This window comes from Macaca thibetana, chromosome X (genome assembly GCF_024542745.1).
Source record: "Macaca thibetana thibetana isolate TM-01 chromosome X, ASM2454274v1, whole genome shotgun sequence".
Lineage (NCBI taxonomy): Eukaryota > Metazoa > Chordata > Mammalia > Primates > Cercopithecidae > Macaca > Macaca thibetana.
The window spans coordinates 125929895-125953421 of record NC_065598.1 but is presented as its reverse complement, the minus strand read 5'-3'; the positions used below and the strand labels follow the sequence as shown (position 1 = coordinate 125953421).

Here is a 23527-nt window from a genome sequence, read left to right as displayed (position 1 = left end):
CTGTGTGGATTAGCTATTGTATGCCAGGCAATCTACTGGTATTTAATTCTCAGCAAAAATATTAAATACATAAAATAGTTATTCCTATTTTACAGATGAGGAAAACTAAATACACCAAAGCGAGAAGAAAAGTTATAATAAAGAGCATTTTTTAAAGAGAAAATTTAAAACCTCCTGCCATAACTCTGTTCTCTTTACTTTCCAGCAATCCCTGCTGGTCCTTGTCAGGAAGAAAACAGGCTTTGTACACTCCCTTGGGCAACTTATATGTGACCACAGCATAACAAGAACAGCCGCAAACTGACATGATCTCACCCTGTCGTGGTTCACACTGTGCTCATGTACAGAAATCTTTCCTTTGTGTACCTAACACTTCATACAGGAGAGATGGAATAGCTCCAGTTGCTCTGTTTTTCTTTATTTTTTGAAATTCTATGTCATTTGGGATGGGGATGTCAGCAGAGAGGTACAGAAAACTGTGAAATAATTGAATGTACAAGAAACAATGTGTCTCATGGGAGCCAATGTCATTGGTTAATTTATTTTTTTAAATGTCATGTAGATGTATTTTCCAGCAATCTGTCCCCAGGGAAGACCTTGGTTGAATTCAATAGTTAATCCTACTTACAGAATGCAGCCCATGTGTGCACTATATTCTTGCATTGTTAAGTGATTTTAGACATATGTAGTGCATTACCATAATGACATACAATCGAGTGTATGTAGGATATCTGATTTTCTCTACAATAATGTATCAGTGGTCATTCAGAATCCTGAAGTGTAGTCTTCCCTTCGTTTTCCTTACAAATAATACCCGTTGTGCAAAAATGGATGATTTTTAAGGAACAGAAGTCCTAAGCATGAGTCATCTGAATAAAATATTTCTTTATAAGGAATTGTTACTTTTAAATACTCCAGGAAAAAAATCTATGGTTTTCCTGCTACATGATCAAATAAGTTGAACGTAGAAATTACGGGTAGGGTTTCACTTCATTCGATGAATTATTGTAGGCTTACTATGTGAAAGCACTTCGTTAGGCACTGCACTAGATACTCATAAATACCCCTTTTAATGCCTTCTGAACAAAAAGACAAAGAGGGAGAGAGAGAGCAAGCAAGCACACAAGAGTAAGAGCATTCAAGAGCAAATAAAAGAAAAATTTTCACAAGCGGGCCCATCTTATAAATGAAAATTCACCCAGCTGAAAATTGAGATATGTACCCGTGGGGATGTGTTCTTTTTTTTTTTTTTTTTTTTTCCTCGGTGAGATATCTAGGCAAAAATGAGCTACCAGATAGCTGATAAGCAAATGATCTACTTCTCTGTTTACAAACAGTGTAAGAGAAGGAACAGTGACTTTCTGTGCTTCCCAACCCTGCACAAGCCTGCTGGTGATGTGAGAGTTATGATTGTGTCAGCTTTTCCAGGGTTTCTGTCTCTGCTGCAGAGATTTGGCAGACACCTCAGACAAATTTTATGTCTCTTAAATCTTCCTCAAGCTAGGCTTGGCTCTTAGATTTATATGTACAAAAAAAAAGTGTTTACCAGTTTGACATTTTTGAAGATCAAAACAGACTTAGTTTAAAAAAAGAAATTAGCATACACCTCAGTTTAGTCAGAAAGACCTAATTGCTTTTTGCTATTTGTTTAAAACAGTCCAGATGTGTACTTTTCAGAAATGGCTACTGATCATATGTCTAAAGATTTATGTTCTATTCCTCAATATTGCTTCCTTTTTTTCTTTCCAACAAAGTGTAAAGTTTTGCTGAAGTCTTAATTTTCCTTTTATTTTATTTTATTTTATTTTATTTTTTTGCCTTTACTGAAACATAGTATAAAACACTGTAGGATGGAAACATAGTGAAATACATTGGCAATCTAGGAGGAGAAAAAAGATAGTTTTTATTAGCTCTGCTTCACTCCCCTTTTTGGTGCTCTGTTTTTCAGTGGTCTCTTACTCACAAAACGTTCCTTGGCATGATAATGATAGGTGAGTGGAAGAATCGAAGAGCTTTCAGTGACCACACTTTAACAAAGCTGGTCTAAATGCCGTGGTAGGCAGAGCACAAACGAATATGGCAGTCATTCAGGAGAATTGAGACACTGTGGAAAATGTTACTTCAGAGAACAACATTGCTTTAGTGGTGAACTGTGAAAGATAAGGATGGAGAAATCCCTAGTAAGGGCCCTTGTCATCTGCTCCAGCTGCTCTTCATTTTTAGCCAGCAACAACTGCTAGTGAGTGTTTCCTGGGATAGAAACTGCCGCACAATAAGCCCCCATAAGGTGTCCTCCTATCAGCTTTTCTTCAGTCAGGTCCTCAAACATACTTCACTAGGATTATTCTGGTCACATACCATTCTAATTTTCACCTTTCAAGAGATTCTGAGTTTGACTTCAAGGAGTACTTTATGTTCAGACTCATTCATTCAATAGACATTTGAGCATATATACAGGACCAGACCCTATGCTAAGCACCAGGACTATAATAATGAATTTGATGTGATGTAATCCCTGCCCTTAAGGAGCTCACAGTCTAATAGGGGAGATAGACACTCAAACCAGTGATTATATTCTGATGTGAAAGGTACCCAAAAGAGAGAGAAGGTGTTCTGGGAATATAGTGGAGGGAATTACAGCTGGGGGTGGACAGCTTAGAGATCAGAGTCTAACTGTGTTGAATCATAAAGGATGCGGGGCATTGCCTAGTCTCTATGTGGACAAAGAGGTGATGGGCAAGGATTCCAGGCAGAGGGACCACCAACACACGCAAGGCAGTCAAATGTGTAAAACTGGATAGTTCAGAAAAAGGTAAGATATTGTGTGTGAACCAATGAAAGTGGGAAAGGGGAACGGGATAAGAGTCTGGGAAGGTATCCTGTGGCTGGTTGGGTGAAGTAAGTCAGCTTGCTAAGAAGTATGGCCATTGTCCTATATGTAGGGATGAGTGAACACAGGGTTTTAAATGGGGGGAGTAACATGATTGCACTGGAGGATGGACTTCGTGGGGTGAAAAACTGAAGACAAACTCCACTTTCTTTTTTTAAAATTTTATTATTTTTATTTTGAAATACTTTCAATTTAGAGAAAAGTTAAAAGAATGGTATAAGGAATATTCTTTAAATAACCATTTGAGAATAAAATTTTAACATGATACTTCATCATTTCTGAATATTTTATTTGAATCTCCTAGAAAAAAAAGAATATTCCATATATAACTACAATACAATCATAGACATCAGGAAATTTTTTTTTAATTTTTCCTTTTTTTAAAATTTTACTTTAAGTTTTAGGATACATGTGCAGAACGTGCAGGTTTGTTACATACGTATACATGTGCCATGGTCAAAGATCTAGAACCAGAAATACCATTTGACCCAAGCAATCCCATTACTGGGTATATATCCAAAGGATTATAAAGTCCACTTTCTAATTTGGCAGTCTTTGAGAGGTTTTACCCTAATCACTTGCCACTATTCAGCAATGCCGTCTCTGTTAGGGTTTCTTTCCATATACAGAGATCACTTTGAACAATTGTTTCCTTCTGCACACAGGACATAACTTCCTGCACTCCTTCACATGTTACTTAGATGAATATTCATTCTTTCCAACTCAAATCAGTGATTCCAGCAGTAATTGAGGTTTGATTATCATGAAGGAAAGAAATCAGTTTTGAAGCACAGCAGCTTCATTTCAAAAACATTCTATGAGGCTTAGTTATTGCTTGCTGAGTCAGCAGGGCTGAGGCACGTGCTGGTCCGCTGCCCTTGGGATTTGGGGGAGGAAAAAGGAAAGAGGCTGAAGAGATGTCAGGGAGTGGCTGTTTGAAAAATAAGCAGCAACCAGCATGTTGGAAATCCCTAAACGTCACATCCAGATATGGGAAGTAGATACACGTACCAGATGTACATGAATATAAAACAAATGCATGTTGAAGGGTACCTGTGCCCAAACAAATTGTACCATCTAGCTGGTCAGTTTTAGATCATGTTCTTTCCCTGACTCAGATACTGTAAATGGCTTCCCATTATCCATAGGATGACGTCCAAACTCTTCAGCCTGACCTTTAGTACTGTCTGCAATCTGGCTCCAACCTACCTTTCTAATCTTTATACTTCTGTCTTACAGAACTCTGCTCCAGTCAGTTACCCTTTCAGACACTGCTTTGGCATTCCTTTGCTTACCCTGGGAGCCCTCTCAGGGAACGGACTATGTTTTTTTACTTCTTTGAATCCCCCAAAGTGCCTAGCACAGTGTCTTGCATATAGTAGGCCCCCAAGATATATCTGTGACTGTTATTTTTACCCGCCCTTCCACCATTGTTTCCAATATCTCTACTATTAACCTAATGCCCTCACTACTGAAGATGGCAACTGAGACACTAGGTAAAAGAGGTTGGTGCTCAACAAATTATCTTTTAACTTTTTAGTTTGAAGTACTTTTAAATATAGAAAAATTGCAAGCATCATACAAGAATTCTTATATACCATTTGCTCAGATTCACCAATTGTTATTATTTTGCCCTATTTGCTTTATACTTTTCTATATAATTATAATTATTTTGTTCTGAAACACTTGTGGTTGAATAAGCCATATCCCTTTCCCCCTCTCCTTTTTCTCAACCATTTATTGTGAAAATATTCAAATATAGAGAAAAGTTAAACGAATTATACAGTGAACACCCAGATATTCACCATTTAGATTCTATAATGAACATTTTGTTGTATTTGCTTTATCACCTATTCATCTATCCATTCCTTTATGCATTTCAGATTAAGTTGCAGACATTAGTACAGTTTGTAAAAATTTTTCAGTATGCATGTCATTAACTAGATGAACAAACCCTTTTGTGCTCTGAAATCAACCAAGTCATCCTGCATTATACCTGCATTTACTGTGTTGCCAAAACTCTAGTCTACCTGTGTATCTTAGATCTGTTTGGCCATGGATCACATGTCTTTTTCATTAACTCTTGGATGACTTTCTATTTCACCTAGTGTCGTGCCAGGTGCACATTCCATAGACACTACTTGATGCTGATGAGCAGAAACAGAGCTAGTGCCAGAGGAAGAATCCTGGTAAAACCAGAATAAACTGGGGAAGGACAGAAGGGAATCTGAGAAGAGGACTACAGATGAATGGGAAAGAAGCCAGGGCTTGAAGAATTGGGGGGAAGCAGGATGCCTTCACTTGCCTGGTACTTCCAGCAGTGCTATATGCTACTTATGAGCTTTTTCTTTAAAAGAATGGGTTCCAGGAAACTAGGGACAACTGCTGCTAAGCAGAGCACATGACAAGTTTCCTTGCTACTCTTTAGGAAACCCCAATTAACGTATTCATGTTGCTTCATGAATATGCTGATTTGCCATAAGATGCAGGTTAGTTTTGGAGAATGTGGGTGGACCACTGAAAACCTTCCAAACTATATCTGTGCTATAACCAAAGAGCACTTAAATTCAGTGAATCCCAGTTTCATTTTTCTTTATAACCTTTCCTTTCTTGTATTGCTTATGAATACAAGGATAGCTCTCATCTATCTTTACTGAGTTGTCATTTTGTGCCAAGTACTATGCGAGATGCTATCAGGTCATTGACACTTTCCAACAGCCCGACAAGGTAGGGACTACTTCCTCCCCATTTTTCAGATAAGAAAACTTGAGACACAGCATGGTTAAGTATCTTGTCCATAAGACAGAATTCAAGAAATTCAGGTCTGCCTGACTCCAGAGCCCAGTTGTCCTAACCATTATACCAAACTGTCAAATGAAATTAAAAAAAAAAGTCAACCTAGTATAAATGCAAGGAAATTTACTTTCACTGTTTTGAATCAGCATGTAATTTATTCACTAAGCAAACCCAATCGAATCAGTGAATTAAGAATTATTCCTTTAATTCTTATGATATTGTCATAGTAATGGATTCAAATTGCCTGAGTTCGAATCCCAGTACCAGTCAAGTACTGTAAGCAAGTCACTTAGCATCAGTAAGCCTTAGTTTCCTTGCCTATAAAGTGAGGATAAAAGTGTCTACTATAGGAGGATTACTTGAGCCCAGGAGTTCAAGTTTACAGTGAGCTATGATTGTGTCACTGCACTCCAGCCTGCATGACAGAGCAAGACCCTGTCTCAAAACAAAAAAACAAAACAACAACAACCACAAAAACCATATAGCGTTGTATTGTGAAGATTGATTAAGAAAATTATGTAAAATTTGCCATGTCTCACATGCAATAGAGGCTCAGCCTATACTAGATCACTGTCATTTCTTTCCTCTTCCTTTTATTGGATGACACAACTCATCTGTAGCTTTCACTTGAGGAAAACAAACTATTCCTGAAACATTTTTTTCAGGAGAGACATTCTGAAAAAGAGTATTAGGTTATTTCTGAGGCTGAACAGGGACAGTTACCAACTCTTAAGTGTATTTCTTTAAAAAAAAAACTTTTTAAATTTTTATTTATTTATTTATTTATTTATTTATTTATTTAAGAGGTGGGGTCTCACTATCTTGCCCAGGCTAGTCTTGAACTCCTGAGGTTAAGTGATCCTCCCACCTGGGCCTCGCAAAGTGCTAGGATTATTGGTGTGAGCCACCATGCCTGGCCAAGTATATTTCAAAATAAGCTAGAAACATGAATCCTTAAGAGAGTTGGGATGGTCCATCTCTCTGCCTCCTGCAGATTAAGGCTAAATTGTGACTTTATCTGTTTCATCACTAGACTAAATTCCACAATTGGCATAGACTATTAAACCTGGGATATTGGCGATCCCAGCCTGGTAATTTCATGGCAAGCAAGCTGAGGCTAAGAGAGTAGAAGTGACTTAACCAACATCAAACAGTGAAGAAAATTAGGAGACGTCAGTTCTTCTGACTCCTTATCCAGTGTTCATTCTGTGGTTCCCTTGTCGGCTTTCAGACAGGTGAAACCAAGCCTTGCTGTGTGTTCTTTGCAGGAGCTTGAACTGATTAGACTCTTAGGGTTTGGTGCAAGTTTGATCGATTCAGAAAACATGAAACTTTGTTCTGGTTCAAATCAGCTTGCTAGTTTTTGTTGCTTTCAAACTGTTACCATTTCTGTTTTATTTGGAGGTTAGCAAATTAGTGTTGTCTCTTCCCGTTTAAGTTCATGGTTTAGTTCAAGTTCTTGGTTCTTTGAAATCTTCCACTGGGACTTTTGTTTTTGACAAAAATACTCAGAATCTGGGGTGGCTAGTAACGGAAATTCGTTTGAAAAGATCAATCAGGCTTGGTGACGGCTGCCGAGGAGGAGCTTGGGTGGTTTAGGGAACCATTAGTGCTTACATTCTGGAACTTGAAATCGGGATAATGGAAACAGTGCAATGGTTTTTGGTGTGCTTGTTTGTTTTTATAAGGATGCTCTGATGCTTTCATTGCCCTTCTTGCTAATCTGGGTTGAAACTGCTGCCTCCCACCTCATTGCCTTTTGGGACACTCTGTCAGTCATGTTCCTCATTTTTTGACTGTGAGAAAGAAGCTAACAAAAAAAAAATTCATCTTTCCTGTTCCTTTCCCTTTACTTTGAATGGCCCTTCTGAGGAACTTGAGGGATATGAATTTCAAGCTTAAATTTGTGGAGTTTAGTTGCAATGCCCAAAGGCAGAACAGTCCGATTCTGAAATACAGCCTTTGTTCCTTTCTTACCAATGTGGTTTTTGAAGTCTCAGGCAAGCCTCCTTTGCTGAACCTGAAATTGGACTGACACCTTCCTTAGTGGCCAGCCATGCTGCCAGTGAGGCTGTGGTGGAGGGTAACAGGGATGAGGCCTCTGGAGAATTGTATCCCACCTGCCTGACTTTCCGAATGGCAGAGGAAAGTGAGATCTGGTGCTAGGGCTGTCAGTACCTTTTCAGGCTCTTGACTGTTTCTCTAAGCAGTTGGAAGGCTAGGATTGCAGCTTTGATGGTCAGGGGGCCACTCCCAATACCTCAAAAGACAAGCACTTTTTATTATAGTAGGTGAGATTTCGGATGATTTCAGCAAGTATGTTTCTGATTAGAAAGCTCTCACTTTAGATTCATTTTCTCTTTTCTCCACCCCTCCCCTCTTTTTCCCTCCTTCTCCTCTCTTGTCTTTTTCTCCTCCCCTTCCCCCTTTCAGCGGCTCACTTGCTCTTAGCTACCAATTACCTGTTATGTGATTATTAATATTATCATTTTTCCAATTGGTTTAACATAGATTTTGGATATGTATTATGCTGGCATCTTCAGTAGTAGCAATGACGTTTACAGGGGCAATTAGAAAAAGTTTTCTTTCTTCTTACAAGAAGTATGATGGGCACTTGTTTGAGGGCACAGATAGCACTGGATGGGCCAAGAGGAGCTGACATCTGATATCTCTGCTCTATCCCCCACCTTTCTTTTGGCCGCTTCAGATTTGGTTCATGTGGACAAACACACATTTGGGAACCACCATACAGATGGAAATCAGGACATGTGGGATTTGGCCGAACCAAAGATCCCCAAACATTGCCTGGATCATTTAGTGCCCCAGGTGTGGCCACCCCAGGACTTTATGTGCTAAAATTGTGTCCCAGCTGAAGCCAGCTGGTCACTGTATATATAGTATCAAGGCAGCTTGGAGCCTCATAAGGCATGACTTTGGATTTTTACCTTGTGGATTTAGATTTAATCACCTTGAATCCTACCCCAACACACTGGGCAATGATGAGGATATAACAGGCAAATAGAAAGCTTGAACAAAAAGAGATGCTCATTATCTAGTAGTTTGCATTCTAGATGGGACATAATACTAGACCATATGAAGAAAAATGAACTGACTTTCCAGAAAGGAAAAAGAGAATTTAGAGGGATCCAGTCTCTTTAATAAACTTTTGATGTATTATTTTAAAATTTCCTGAAAAAAGTTCCCTGCTGTGGAATTTTAAGAGCAAACAACGATTCCGTCTAATTTAAAAATTGTGAGAATTGAACAGTGTTTTATGAAATTATATTGGTTCTTTCTTTTTATTTGCCTTATGTGATAGAGGTACCTCACTTCAATCATTAGGGCAAGATTTGTTTAGGGCATGGTAGTAATAATCCCATACAATTGTATAGCCCTTTACAATTTACAAAAGGGTTTTCATACCTATTATCTCATTAGCTCTTCACAGCAATCCTGTGAAACAGTCAGGATAGGTACTATTCTCTTCAGTTAACAAATAAAGGGAACTTAGGCTCAAAGAAATTAAGTGACTTGTCCAGAGTCACATAGTTAGAAAGCTGTAGAACCGGAAGCTGAACCCAGGTTTCCTGATACCCGACCCCAGTGCTCCTTTGGTTGTATCATGTTTCCTCCCAGAGACACTGTCTCCTTTTTGTTCCTACCTGTGATTAATTTTAAAATTTGTCTAAAAATGAGCTTTAGTTTAGTGGATGAGCAAAACTGAAGCACTTACATGTAAAGTCCTTTCTTAAGTCACCTATGAAGTGGGTCCTGCACATAGCTCTTGGCATTTCACCTTCATTTTAACTGAACTATTTTTAGGTAGACGTAGATTTGTTTTTCAGTGTTAAATATATGGACAAAAGTTGTGTGATCCACTGATTGTAAGTGTGAAAGCTGCACTTGGGGAATGGGACTAGGGATGAAAAGTTGGCTTAAAATAATTAGCTTCTTGCCTTTGTGTTAAGATATGTCATGTTCAATAGAATTTAATTTCTTTATACTTCCTTTCCTTCCAGCCTTTTAAATACAATTCTTTAGGGAAAATTAGCAAATATTCATTCTGAATGTTGATTTCTCAGGAATAAGGGTAGCCAGAGGAAAGAAAAAGCGAAGGGGTGACTTTCTGTGCCCTATAAGAGTGGGCAAACATTATTTTGTTCGGAGCTGTGAGCTAAGATTTCTTCCAAGGCATGCAAATCGTAAAGTTCTGATTTGTCAACTGCATGCTGTTTCTTTAGGCACTGATGTATGAAATCCCGAACGAATTCTCCAATGAACATACTGCTAATTGCTTCTCCACCTGCTCTCCAACCTCCTCCACCCCACCCCCTCCACTCCCAATTCAGCCTATAAGTGTCCGTCATTGGAGATGGATGGTGACACATGCAGTAATAGCAATTCATAAAAGCCAGTTCCAGCCCTTGTCTTCAAGGCTCCTGGATTTTCCACTGCCTGCTTTTGTGTAAGTGAAGTGGATGGAAGTGCTACTGGCATCAGAGTCCTCCTCCCTATGCTCCGTTGCTAAAGCTCAGTTGCTCGGCTGGAGCTGAGCTAAACAGAAGCGTCGGATCTAAGCTGAATTATAGCTATTTTTCTTTTCCCTCAATGGGGTGGGTGGGTTAGGGATAGGGTGTAGTGGGGATTTGGGGTGCTTTGGCTTTTCTTCTTGTGGAGAGAAGAGGGTAAGGAGAGAATAACTCACGATAGGATACAACGTGAAACAGTTCCCTGAAGAGTGTCACAATGTTCCTGGTACAATATACAGGTATAGTATGTTTTGTTTTATCTGAATTTCCCCTTTGTTTCAAAGTGCATTTCTTTCTTTTATTTTTCCTTCAGTTCAACTGTACTGAAGGACAAATAGGGTTCTAATGAGCTAAACAAAATAGCTGCATAAAATATGCCTGCCCCTAGCTATAATGTTTGTAGCAGATTGCTGTATAAGATCTGCGTTTTCTGTTAAACTGGTAGTCCCGATCCCTTAATTGTGCACGCTTCTCTGCTGTATTCTTGTATTGAATTTCTCAAGTCTTATGTCTGCAACTGGTAGTATGTGATATAGCTTAGAGTGTTTGCACAGAGACGGTGCTTTGGAAGCAAAAAGCAATTTTTAAACACTTAGTGTGTTATGTTTCTCTTGAGTTTATTAACTCCTGTATTTGTTAATTGGTTGTATAGATTTGGGATATACTTAAGAGTAGGGAAACTTCAAATAGGAAGCATTCCAGGACACATCTGTTTGGTAAATTTAGTTATGTTTCATTACTGAACTCAAGTTGATGAACATTATATATTATTGTTGTTTGTTTATTCTCCTGATAGAAAAAAAAAGTGCTGGAAACAGCAAACCTACAAATATGAGCCCCAAACCATCTGTATTGTAAAATATCTTTGGATCAAAAGTGTTTCTTAAGTATTCTCTTAAGCTTTCAGAAACATAATGGTCCATAATGATGAAGAAGATTCTGATCAGGTATGGGCGAATGTTTTTTGAAAGGCTTCTTACACAGCAGTTAGACAGAAAGGTCCCTTGCAAATGAAAAACCCTGAGAAAGTTTCACTTTCTTGCTGCACAAAACAGAAGCTTAGTTCCTACAACCACGTTGTTTTGATAAGTTTGAATATCATTTGTTGTCAAGGACTTTCATCTCCATTGTTGCTTTATTATTCTTAAAATATTGTGCTCCTGCGCTTAACAGCTAAAAGATCATGTTCTATTTTGATGCGTGGTTTGACAGTTGATTTCGCTCCTCATTAATTGGACAGCATGCAGATGATGTGGAGAAGTGAGTGAGTGACAATATTTCAAGGTTACGTTGAAGAGCATACAGTGAACCTTAGTGCCTGGACCAACAGCTGCTGAATTGAATTGTCTGCAATTAAAGCAACAGCAGGTTTGTGTAGTCTCCCTGCAGCCCATTTATTTGAATTTATAGCTTCAGTTTCTTCTTTGAGTATTGGTTGGTTTGTTCTGCTAAGTGTTGGAAACTTGTGCTTGCTGGATGTTTTCTCTACACTCCAATGCATGCTTGACTCTAGAAGAGCCATCTCTGTACATTTTAATTTGAGAAGTTGTTGAGGTTTTTTTCTTATGGTTAAAATCAGAGACTGTCTTATTTTCTCCACTACAAAATTAAATAGATTTAAATGGAAAATATTGCTTTATTCAATAAATAGAGGTTTCTCATGGACCAGTGTTACTGGTTTAAGTTTCTGGCAATGAAAAATGCTGGACTTTGTTATGCTACTGAAATTACTATATCTGGGAAGAACTCTTTGCTAATAAAAATGTTTACATTTTAAAAATGACATTATCTCCTTGCCAGCTCTCAATTCCACAGTGACCTAATGAATAACTTCAAATCTAACTAGGTGGCTTTTATGACTGTATTTTATTTGTATGCTAATAGTGAATACATGTTTAATTCCTTAATGGTTTTACTCTATTAAAAATTACAATTGCAGTATAGTTGTTGGTTACTGAATCAGAGTGGATGTGGTATAAAACATTTAGACAGTGATTTACTATATACTTTCTTAGTTCATTCTCAGTAAGTGTGAGGTCAGTGATGATATGATCTCCATTTTATAGGTAAGAAAACTGAGACTCAGAATGAGTAACTGGCCTGAGGTCTCCATCTAAGTGCAGCCTAAACTTACAGGTTACATTATCTGATTAAAGAATCTGTGCTTTTTCCTCTCTGATATCAGGCTGCCTCTCGGTTGATGGGTGCCAGGTAAATGTGACTTATGCTACTAGAGAAGGAGGATAAATTTGGTCATTTACTAAAAAATGTATTCTTGGATAGGACGCTAGAGATGTTTTCAAAACTATTTTTAATCCAGCATTTATCTGAATATGTGTGTGACTTCAAGATTAATTTTACAGATGTATAAAAAACACTAGTGTTTTGATTAATGTGTACATCAATATGAATGAAAGTAGAGCTTTGTGAAATTTTAGGGAAGCAAAATGTTGTCTATTCCAAAAGGTTAGTATGGAGTATTTTCTTTTTTAAACAAGCTGGTTTGTTTTTATTGTTGTACTGGATGAACTTAAAAGATAAAATGTTGTCTATTCCAAAAGGTTAGTAGGGAGTATTTTCTCTTCTAAACAAGCTAGTTTGTTTTTATTCTTATACTGGATGAACTTACAAGATTGTTTCCATGCAAGTATGTATATTTTAAGATATACTGGCTATGAATGTGAAGTGCTGTATGTTTTTGAAATTTGAGTATTTTGTCCAGATCAGCAGAAAAAATATACAGCTAATTCAGGTTCACACTTTTCTTTCTTTCCGTCTCTGTCTCTGTGTCTCTCTGTCTCTCTGTCTCTCTCTCTCTCTCTCTCTCTTGTAGATAAGCATTCTTATCTTTTAAAATTTCCAAATGGTTTCTCAATTTTAAATTCATTAGTTTTAAGGGAAAAAATGCCTTTTGTCCCACTGAAGAAGGAATACTATTTAAAGCCGCATTATCAATTCAGCAAATGAACCCAAATACTTGAATAGCTCATATAAGCTCTCTGGTAAAACTTTCTTTAAAACCCCTTCAGTAAACATTCTTGAAAGGGCAATTTTTATATTTGAATTTATTAGAGACTGTCCCATGTACTAGATTAATGACTGGATGTTCATGCCATAGACAACTCTTCTTCAGCATTTGACAATGAACATTTGAGAATGTTGATAAGAAAATGGGCCAGAGATAGAGCAAGTATTGTTATAATCTGTTTATGAGACTTTAAGATGGTAATGAATATATTATCTCAGATACCATTTGATTGAAATTTACCCTTATCTAAGATGATATCTTTATATTTTAACATATCTTAAAGTAAATCTGTCCTTGTAATATTTCCTTCTGGCAAAAAAGAAAGGAGGATGATATAAAGCCCTTTTATCATTCTTTAAAATTAAATGAATTTGACACTTAAAAAATACAGGTGGGAACTTCGGGGAACAGATCAGGATTAGAGGAAGGAGAACTGGGCAAACTAGGCATTAAATTGGAAGTTCCATATTAAAGTTGGTTTCAGGTGGCAAATGTCCTGTGTAGTTGGAAGCTCTGGCTAACATCCCTCACTCTGTTTCTTTTTCTAGGAATAGGCACTCTGAATATAAATGAAAAAGAATTTATTAGGGCTTTTAAAGAAATGACATTTTCTTATGGGCAAAAGAAAAAGTCTTTCATCTACAAAATAGTTACTTTTTCCCTGTCTTGTTTGAGGCCAAGAAAAATTCAAGAGGAAGATTTGTAGGTTCTGGTTGTTCGGGGAGCTGAAGTTGAGTCGTCTGATGGATTTTCCTCTTTGGTACACCTATGAGCATGTTTTAGAGGAGTGAAGGGCAGGTCTCATGGACAGGAATATAAAGGTTAATATAAACCAGTCCATGGTGTGCTAGAGCCAGCTTGCACTAGCTTATTTAAGGGGATCACCAAGAATATTAACAAATTTGAAAATTTCTTCATATTTGCCTTTTTCCAAAAAGGACTTAATATGCTTATTATGAATAATACAATAATTAAGGCATGCTATTTATGTAGGATAGTGTACTGCAAATGCCCCTTGGGCTGCTAAACTATACTGATTGACATTATTGAGCATAGTACAGTTGAATGTGTGTCTCCCCAGCCATATATAAACATAATAGTAAGAATAGCTAACATTTGGCCAGGTGCAGTGGCTCATGCCTGTAATCCCAGCACTTTGGGAGGCTGAGGGGGCTGGATAACTTGAGGTCAGGAGTTCGAGTCCAGTGTGGCCAATGTGGCAAAACCCTGTCTCTACTAGAAATACAAAAATTAGCCGGGCACGGTGGTGGGTGCCTGTAATTCCAGGTACTCGGGAGCCTGAAGCAGGAGAAACGCTTGAACTCGGGAGGTGGAGGTTGCAGTGAGCCGAGACCATGCCATTGCACTCCATCCTGGGCAACAAGAGCGAAACTCCATCTCAAAAAAAAAAAAAAGCTAACATTTATTGAAAGCTTACTCTGTGCCAGGTCATGTTATAAATACCTTATATGTATGAACCCATCAACCCTCACAGCAATGCAATTAGGTAGGCAGTAGTGCTTCCATTTTAAGGTTAGAAAAACAGATACAGAGTTTAAGTATCCAGCCTACCACGTCACACAATTACTAAGTAGCAAGAATCAATATAGGATGGCAAGTTTGTCTTCAGAGCCAATGCTCTTAACCACTGTGGAATATGCTGTATGTCTTTAGGGACTCTTTATTAAAGAAGCTGTTTGCCCACCTGTGTGCTACCTGGAGCAGATAACCCATTGTTCATGACTTCAAAAGTCCTAGACAGTGTAGAGCTGTCTGCTGACCAGACTATTAAAAATTTTTACTTTCTTTCTGACCCCCATCGTTGGTAGTCTTTACTGACAGAGTCAAGGGGAACATTGTATCCCCAGGAATTTCTAAACATTGCTGCTACTCATGTTCTTTCTTCAGATTTTCAGCTTTGTTTTTAAGATCTCTTTCATAATCTGTTGCTTCTCTCTCCATTCTCAGCTTTTTGCAACAAGAAACATTGACAGCCAAAGTGTAATTTTTCTTCTATGCAGCCAAATGGCCAAACATCGCACATCTCTGTGTCTACTCTCTCCCGACTCCATTTTATGCCTAACTGTTAGAATGTTCTTCCTAAATGCAGATCTTATCCTATCACTCCTCTCCTTAAAAATCCTCTAAAGGATTTTGCCTTTTTTTTTTTTTTTTTCCAAATAGACATTCAGGGCCATCCATAGCCTTGTCCCAGGCACTCGGAATTCCCTTACACTCTTATCTTCCACTACACAACACTCTCTATATCTTATTTACCTGCCACTCTAGACCACTTCTGGGTCATAGGTACACCCCAAATTTTCAAGCTCCTGTGCCTTTCCATACTGTTCTCTACATTTCAATTGCCATCCTTCCTTATCTCCAGCAATCCTAGAGCTGCTCAGTATTTAAGATTCCACTCAAATTACACCTGCTACTGTATTTAATATTTATTTTTGGTCTGTCTTCCCCCAATAGACTGAGTTCTTGAAGTCATGACCATATTTTACTTGTCTCTTAGCACATAGCCTGGTTCTTGCACACAGTTAGCACTGGCATGCAGTATTCAGACCTTCAGCAGCTGCACCACCAGAGGTTTTTCTCCTCTTCTGCTAGCTAAAAGTTTGGAGCTGTTCCGAAGCCTGAGTTTCTGAAGCTGAATGGCTAGATTGCTTCTGCTTTGCGTAGGTATTCTGGAATATTCCATTCAAAAGTTTTTTTTTTTTTTTCTAGTGCAAGTACCTTCTTAATTTTTTATTTTCTATACTCATCGTTGCTCAGATCTACTATACTTTGAAAGCTGTCTTTTGCCTTTGTGGAACATTTTGCACTTTTGTATAGCAATAAGGGCTTGCCTACATATTTAATACCATTCAAGAAAATAAATTGGTATATGTAAAGTGATAATTGGAATTTTTGATGCATAATCACAGTGTTTCTCAAAATGTGGTTAAGGAATTACCTGTGACAGCGTTACCTAAGATATGTGTAAAATGTAGATTTCTGAATCCCCATCCCAGACCTACTGAATCACTCTGAGTGATCTGCATTTAGCAGACTCCCCAGATAATTCTTCTGTATGAATGACTTTTGAGAACCACTGTTCAAAGGCAAAAATGAAATGCTAAATTCTGATCCATATTCTCTATGGATATTCATATTAATTACATTGTGGAAAAACTATTCTTAAAATGGTTTGAATATTTTGTTCGAACACTGAAAGTCTTAGTTTCCTGGTATCTAACCCAGTGCTGCCTGATAGAACTGTGTAAGATGATGAAGTATTCTGTATCTTTACTATCTAACACAGTATCCACTAGCCACATGTGGCTATTGAGCATTGAAATGTGGCTATTTCAACTGAGGAACTGATTTTTTTTTGTTTTATTAAGTTTAATTAAATTGATATTTAAATAATCACATGTGGCTACTGGATGTAGTACCGTCAGTGCTGCTCAAGAAGGTTTGGCTATCCAGAAGTAGTAATTCTCTTACAGGTCTAGATGGCCACAGTGATAATTGTATCAACAGGAAATCAAACTGGAATGTTGTTTCCTTTTACATATAGGACAAGCATTTCGTTTTATGGATAATTTAAATTTTAAAAACAGCCTAAAGTGGGTTATCCTCAGAAGGGATTTGACAAATTATGATCTCAACTAAATTTAAATGCGAGCTACACTCTTCATTTCTCATCAGTACTGTTTTTCTCATATTGGCTTGCTGTTGAGGGGTGGCTGTTAAGTCTTGATTTCTGAGCTAGGAATAAGAAAATTGAGTTAATCAGAAGAAAGAGCTCCTACCTTCAACGTTTATGTCATAGACACTTTTATACATTTTAGCTCTCATAGTCCCTTTCACTCTTTTCTTTTGGATTGTTCAACCCCTTAGCCACTCATGACTCACAACTTTTCAGCTTCCATTTCTTCCTTGAATAAATCTTTTTTGAACCAGTAGTATATTCCTTTCAGGACTATTTTGTTATTTAAAATAGCATTAACACTTTGGAAGAATTTGATCAGAAATGGAATGTAGTCTGTACATAAAGAGATATACGTTTAGGTCCTTTTATGTTTTATTATTGTGTGGAGTTCATCAAGTATATTAGTTGTACTTGGTGGCTTTAAATAGAACCCAGTGTCAGAATCTAAAGTATTGGGGGAAAAAATACATGGATGGAGTAAAGTCCTTGACTATTGTTGTCTGTGGAAACTATATGGTAAGTAATTATGCCTGTTGGACCTGCCCTCTGTTGCCTAGATCCCAGTTCTTTGTATACTTTTCAATTGTTAAAATTTTTAGCACATCCTGAAATTCCCTTCTTTCTCTTTCCATTCTTCACTTTCTTTGGCTCTGTGGCTCTGTTTTCTGTTTTTAATGGACAGCAGGCATCCTCCCCTGCTTTTTTGTACCATTCAAACTCACTCCCAGAATTCATTGTTGTATCCAACCTCACTGAACTGCCTAGAGGAGTTCAAAACGGGTGTTTCAAAGTGCCTCTCAGGGCCACCCTGGAACACTCTGCAAATAGGTTCTTTTGTTTTGAGGACTAAAGAGACAGTATCGCAGCTACAGTTTTGAGAAATGTGTAAAAAGAAAACCCATTTGGATCTAAAGGAAAATTTTAACCTCTTGCCCCTCCCTTCCCCCAGACTACATCTATAATTTTCAGTGACATTTTTACTTTGTTTAGGAAACCAGATATTTCTGCTTTCAGTAAAAAAAGTTCACTCTGATCAGGATCCTTCCTAATTTAAACCAGAGTAGAGAAGAAGGGAAATATGTTTTAAAGGTATGCTATAGGACTATGCTAAGATATTTACATAAATTATTTTATTTAATCCTTGTTAGTACTCTCAATAAATGATAAAGAAGTTGTTCTTCTTAGCCAAAACTATATATACACCACTAACTTGTCTAAAGCTCTGTCTCCAGAAACACTGCTCTTAGAAAGTCTGCATTGCTGTTGCTTTTTACTTATACACATAATTATGAATGGTTACCTATTCTCTTACTCTATTTCTCTGTGGATATGGGTGTTGAAGAGATAAGATGGGAGGGAGGGAGGGAGGGAGAGAAAGGGAGAAGGGAAAAGAGAAGAGAGGTTATCAGTGCTAGGATGTTCCCTCATAAAAATCCCAGATCTGCATAAAATGGGAAAATGTAAAGGAAACACTTCCTGTGCTAGCTGTCTATCAAACAGGAATTGGGATGTGTTTTAAGAGAGCTTCTGACTAAGAGGTTGTAAAGAAAGCCTTCTTTAGTTTCTTTATGCACTCTACTTATTGCCACTCCCTTGCCCTGCAGTCTAAGAGACTGCTGACTCTTGCTGCCAAACATGGTTGACATTTTCCCAAACCTTGCCCATGGATTTGGAGGTGGAACAGGAACTGCAAAGGACCACAAGCCTTACACACTCTGCTGAGTCATGGAAATTTGCCCAGCTTATTCATTGGAAGTTGTACAATCTGCATTCACCTCAATTTGTGGTAAGGAATATGAGGAATGTAAAATAATTGTGACAATCCATATTTAATAAAAATGGCAATAAGCTGCAACTAAGTCAGACTATCCTGGAAAGGTTTTTTGGGTGGCATTTTACATTTTGTCTTGGTTATAAATATCAAACAAATAAATATAAAATATCATCAAAAGTAATTTTGATTCATGCTTTTATACATCTGCAAGTGACAGGGGATAGTAAACTATATTAAGAGTATGCAATGTGATACAGCATTTTAAAAGCCAGTATGGTTTTGAGTAACTGACATGGATATGGACAAATATCTTAGAGCATAGTAGTGAGAATCCCTTTTTAATTGGTAGTAAGACTATGCCCAAGTTTCCATTCTCTGGAACTGAGATGCTTGAAATGGAAAAGGGCAATTGAAATGCTTAAGGAATCTAGGGAGAGTGGTTTATGATGGTAGAACACAAAGTAAATATGATAAAGACCGCTTGAGTAGTTCGTGAATATTGGCACTCACGGCTCTTTTGAGTGGAGTGAGCAATAAAGAGCATAGTCTCAAGGAAAAAGGTATAAGCACAGGCAGAAATATGACCACTGGAGGGATAAGCCTGGAATTCCAGTAGTATCTCTCTCCATCTCAACTAGTATTCCCTGAGTGCCCTACCCATGGGCTTTGTGAGGCATTTAACAAGAAGGGAAAGAAATGGTCTGAGAAGAAATGGTTTGAAGGAATCAAAGTGAGAAGGACATAATTGTTTTGTCAAATATTAACAGCTAGTTAAAATAAAAGGAAACCCCACCCAGAAGCAAACTCTCCAGAACATTTATTTGGCTGGCCTCACATTAAGGCCAGATGAAGCACAAGCTGTAGAGAAGAACCTCACTCTAACATGGAATATGATCTAAGGCAATGCCCTTCTTGGACCATCTCCACGTGGATTTATTACTGGAAGTAACAGAAGGGCTATGTTAGAACATTAGAACACAGTTCCAAGGCATGAACACCGAGGTTGGGATTTATAGTAAGGCTCTGGTGTACTAGCTGGACAATGAGTACAATTTCATTGCAGATGTTTTCCATTGGAGATTTTTGACATGTCAGTGAGCCGGGATAAGTCAGCCAGCACTACTTAGCTAGCACCTACTATATTGTGTTGCCTGTACTTGACCAATCCAGTGAGGGAGGTATTTGAAGCTGTTTAGCCATTTCTGAGGGGGCCTCAGGGCACTATTGATAAGCTGCCCCTCCCAGGATAGTAAACTGCCCCTTGCTGTTGTGAAACAGGTAATGGATAAACAGCTTTTCTCATAGTATCTGTACTTCTCTCTTTTCAGTATCAAATCATTCCCAGTAAAGTGTAAAATAGAGTAGACGACTCCCCACGAGGTTTTAAATCTAGATCATAATGGACCACCTGCCAAATGCTTTCCCTTTATGATCCCAAGTTAAAGTTATTGACAGAGAGAAAAGCATTGCAAAATGGAGTGCCAGTTTCTTATGGCATTCGTGGACTTAAGCCAAAATATTTAAAACCCTCAGCCAAATGGTTCATTCAGGAGCTTTGGAAGCAACTTGTAAAAATCAACAGCCTGCCTATTCCATATCTGGGGAAAGGACAGAAGAGGGAGGAAGGAGATAAAAGAGTACAGAATGGTTTGTATTCATGAACTATTATCAGTGTTAAGTACAATGTAGGATGTTGGTCTTACTAACATTTATGAAATGCTACCCTTAAAGCTGCAGACTAAGGAAAGAGCAATCCAGTAGTTGTGCCCATTGCTAAATGATTGAGCCAGAAACAGCATATAAATACTAGAAATGGCTTAAACCACAGCATCAAGTTTTATTATTTCATAAGGAAGTCACTACTGGGACTTATGACTGTAGTAGGAATAGGTAAGTACTCATTTATTTCTAGCTAATGAGAAAATTACTAAGAAGGAGAAAAGGGAAGTTTACAGATAAAAGTTCAGAAGGATTTTGTAATATAAGCATTTTAAAAGAATTTTATGGTTGTAAGAAACCTTAAAGGTTACCAAGTCATTTTCCCTCACTCCCTTTCATACATAATCTATTACCTATATCTACTCCATCCTCAAGTGGTCAATCCAATTTATGCTTAGATACTTCCAATAATTTGACACTCTCTATTATATGGTAGGAAATCTGATTTTTGAATAGCTCCAGTTATTGAATGTTTGCATAAATAAGCCAAAATCTCTCTCTTTTCAGCCTCTATTCAGCTCCTACTCTTAGACCTAGTACCATCCACACAACCTACAAAATAAATTGAGGAGTTATGTAGTGTGGTGACCCTGATTCTACTTACCCCTTGCTGCTATGCTAAGCAACTGGTAGCCCTTCAAATGTTAGAAAACAATCATCATGTGCTCCCTGAGTGACTGTTGTTATTAACAGCTTCATTGATGTATGGCTTACATATCATACAATTTACTCATTTTAAGTATATAATTTAGTGATCTTTAGTATATTCACAGGGTCTTGCAACCCTCACCAAAAATCTAATTTTAGAACATTTTTGTTACCCCCAAAATAAGTAAACCCAGATCTCCTTAGCCATTAACTCCCAATTTCCTATACTCCCTTCCTCCAACTCCCAGCGCTGGGCAACTACTAATCTACTCTCTCTATATAGATTTGCCTATTCTGGACATTCTATATGAATGGAATCATGAAATATGTGGCCTTTTTCATCTGGCTTCTTTCACTTAGCATAATGATTTCAAGGTTAATCTGTGTTAATTTCACTAATCAGTATTTCACTCCATTTTATGTTTGGGTAATATTCCACTGTATGGACATAGCACATTTTGTTTATCTAGTCATCATTTGGGTTATTTCCATTTTTGACTATTGTCATTAATGCTGCTATGAGCATTAATGTGTAAGTTTTCATGTGGACATATGTGTTCATTACTCTTGGGTATATATATATACCTAGGCATATATACCTGGGTCATATGATAACTCTATGTTTAACTTTTTGAGGAGGTGGCAAAAACGTTTTCTAAAATGGCTACACAATATTACAGTCCTACCAGCATTAAATAAGGGTTCCAGTTTGTCCACAATCTTGTGAACACTTATTATTTTCTGCCTTTCTTTTTATTTTATACTAATAGGTGTGAAATGGTGTCTTATTGTGGTTTTGAAAATACTTTCTACCATTCTGTAGGCCTTCTTTTCACTTTTATGATGATACCATTTGTCTGAAAACATTTCTAATTTTGATAAAGCCCAGTTATCCATTTTTTTCTTTTGTGGCTTCTGTTTGGGTATCATATATAAGAAACCATTGCTTAATTCAAGGTCATGAAGATTAACTCTCATGTTTTCTTCTAAGAATTTTAAAGTTTAGCTCTTACGTATAGGCCTATGATCCAATTTTAGTTCATTGTTGTATATGACGTGAGGCAGGGATCCAACTGTATTATTTATATAGATATCCAAATGTCCCAGCATCATTTGTTTGCAAAACCACTTTTCTCTTTGCATGGTCTTGGCACGCTTGTCAAAAATTAATTGAAGGTAAATATAAGTGTTTATTTTTGAACACTCAATTTTATTCCTTTTATCTATATGCCTGCCCTTACATCGGTACCACACTGTTTTGTCTATATGCCTGCCCTTGTGTCAGTACCACACTCTTTTGATCTCAGAAAATGAGAGTCCTCCAACTTTGCTCTTCTTTAAGATTGTTTTGGTTATTCTGGGTTTCTTGTATTTGTATATGTATTTTGGAATCAGTGTGTCAATTTCTGCAAAAAAAAAAAAAGAAGGCCAGCTTAGATTTCAAAAGGAATTACTTTGAATTTATAGAGAGTGACTGATTTTTAAAAGGCATACACCTCACTTAGAATAAGATCCCATGAGAAGTGACTCTGTACATAGTTTTCCTATACCCTTTCTCACCAGTAACACCACTTCAGAACCAAACCTATACCGTTGAAAACTACTTTTTAAAAAGGAGCCAGAATCTCCATGGTATAAATATGTAATATAAGACAACCAAAATTAAGTGCCCTGTTTAGTGACTCACACACTTCTTGCATTTGATTGGGATTATTCCTGAGTGAAGAAGCCAAGAACAACAAGTTGAAGGAGAAAATTATCTAGGTCAGAGATGGTTTCTTTTTACTCAGACCCATCCTGGAGTGAGCATACTTGCGTATGTTTGTGTGTGTGTGTTGAGGGGGGCATGCATGTGTTGGTGTTAGTGTCTGTGTGGGTGGGGAGTGGCTGTGTGTATGTCTCTGCATGTTTCTGTTTTAATCCTTGCATGCAGATATGTGCATATGCATGTAGGTACACAAGTATGTGTGTATATGTGTTGTTTTTGTGTTTTTTTGTTTTTTCTTTTGGATCCTAGTAAGATACCTTTTGATAATGGAATAGAATATTACAAATAGGCTTTGTGGCATTTCATCCTTTTAGATGAACTTATTGAGATTTTGGAGTTACAGATGAATTTGGCCTTCCTACCTGAAAAGGATATTAACTTTTATTTCATTGCTTTCCTTCTTCTGTATCTCATTCCCTTGCTTGGCACTAGTTTCTGCATTTGCTTCTTCTTGGTTATCAAACTGTAGTTCCACATGATTTCCATAGTTGACCCATACCCCTCCACTGTTGTGATCATCTATGCTGCCAACCCTGCAATGATGGCTTATTAGCTTTTTCCCTTTCTTCACACTCTTTACTACCAAGGAGTCAATTGTTCTGCAGAACCTTTCTAATTCCCTCATGCTCTATCCCCCAGATGGTGTCAAAAGTGTCAGGTCACGTGTTTTCC

The 23527-nt window shown here is 37.6% G+C and overlaps 1 protein-coding gene across 4 annotated transcripts in view; it reads left to right on the top strand.

The window, feature by feature from the left end:
* ENOX2 (ecto-NOX disulfide-thiol exchanger 2) overlaps positions 1 to 23527 on the top strand; it is a 296553-nt gene that overhangs the window by 5651 nt on the left and 267375 nt on the right. The window contains exon 1 of one of the 4 annotated variants that reach the window (XM_050777528.1): positions 10334 to 11583. The exons of the other annotated variants lie outside the window; for them this stretch is intronic. The gene's annotated coding sequence lies outside the window, so the exon portion shown is untranslated. Of the gene's footprint in view, positions 1 to 10333; positions 11584 to 23527 lie in introns of those variants that run through there. 4 annotated transcript variants of the gene reach the window in all.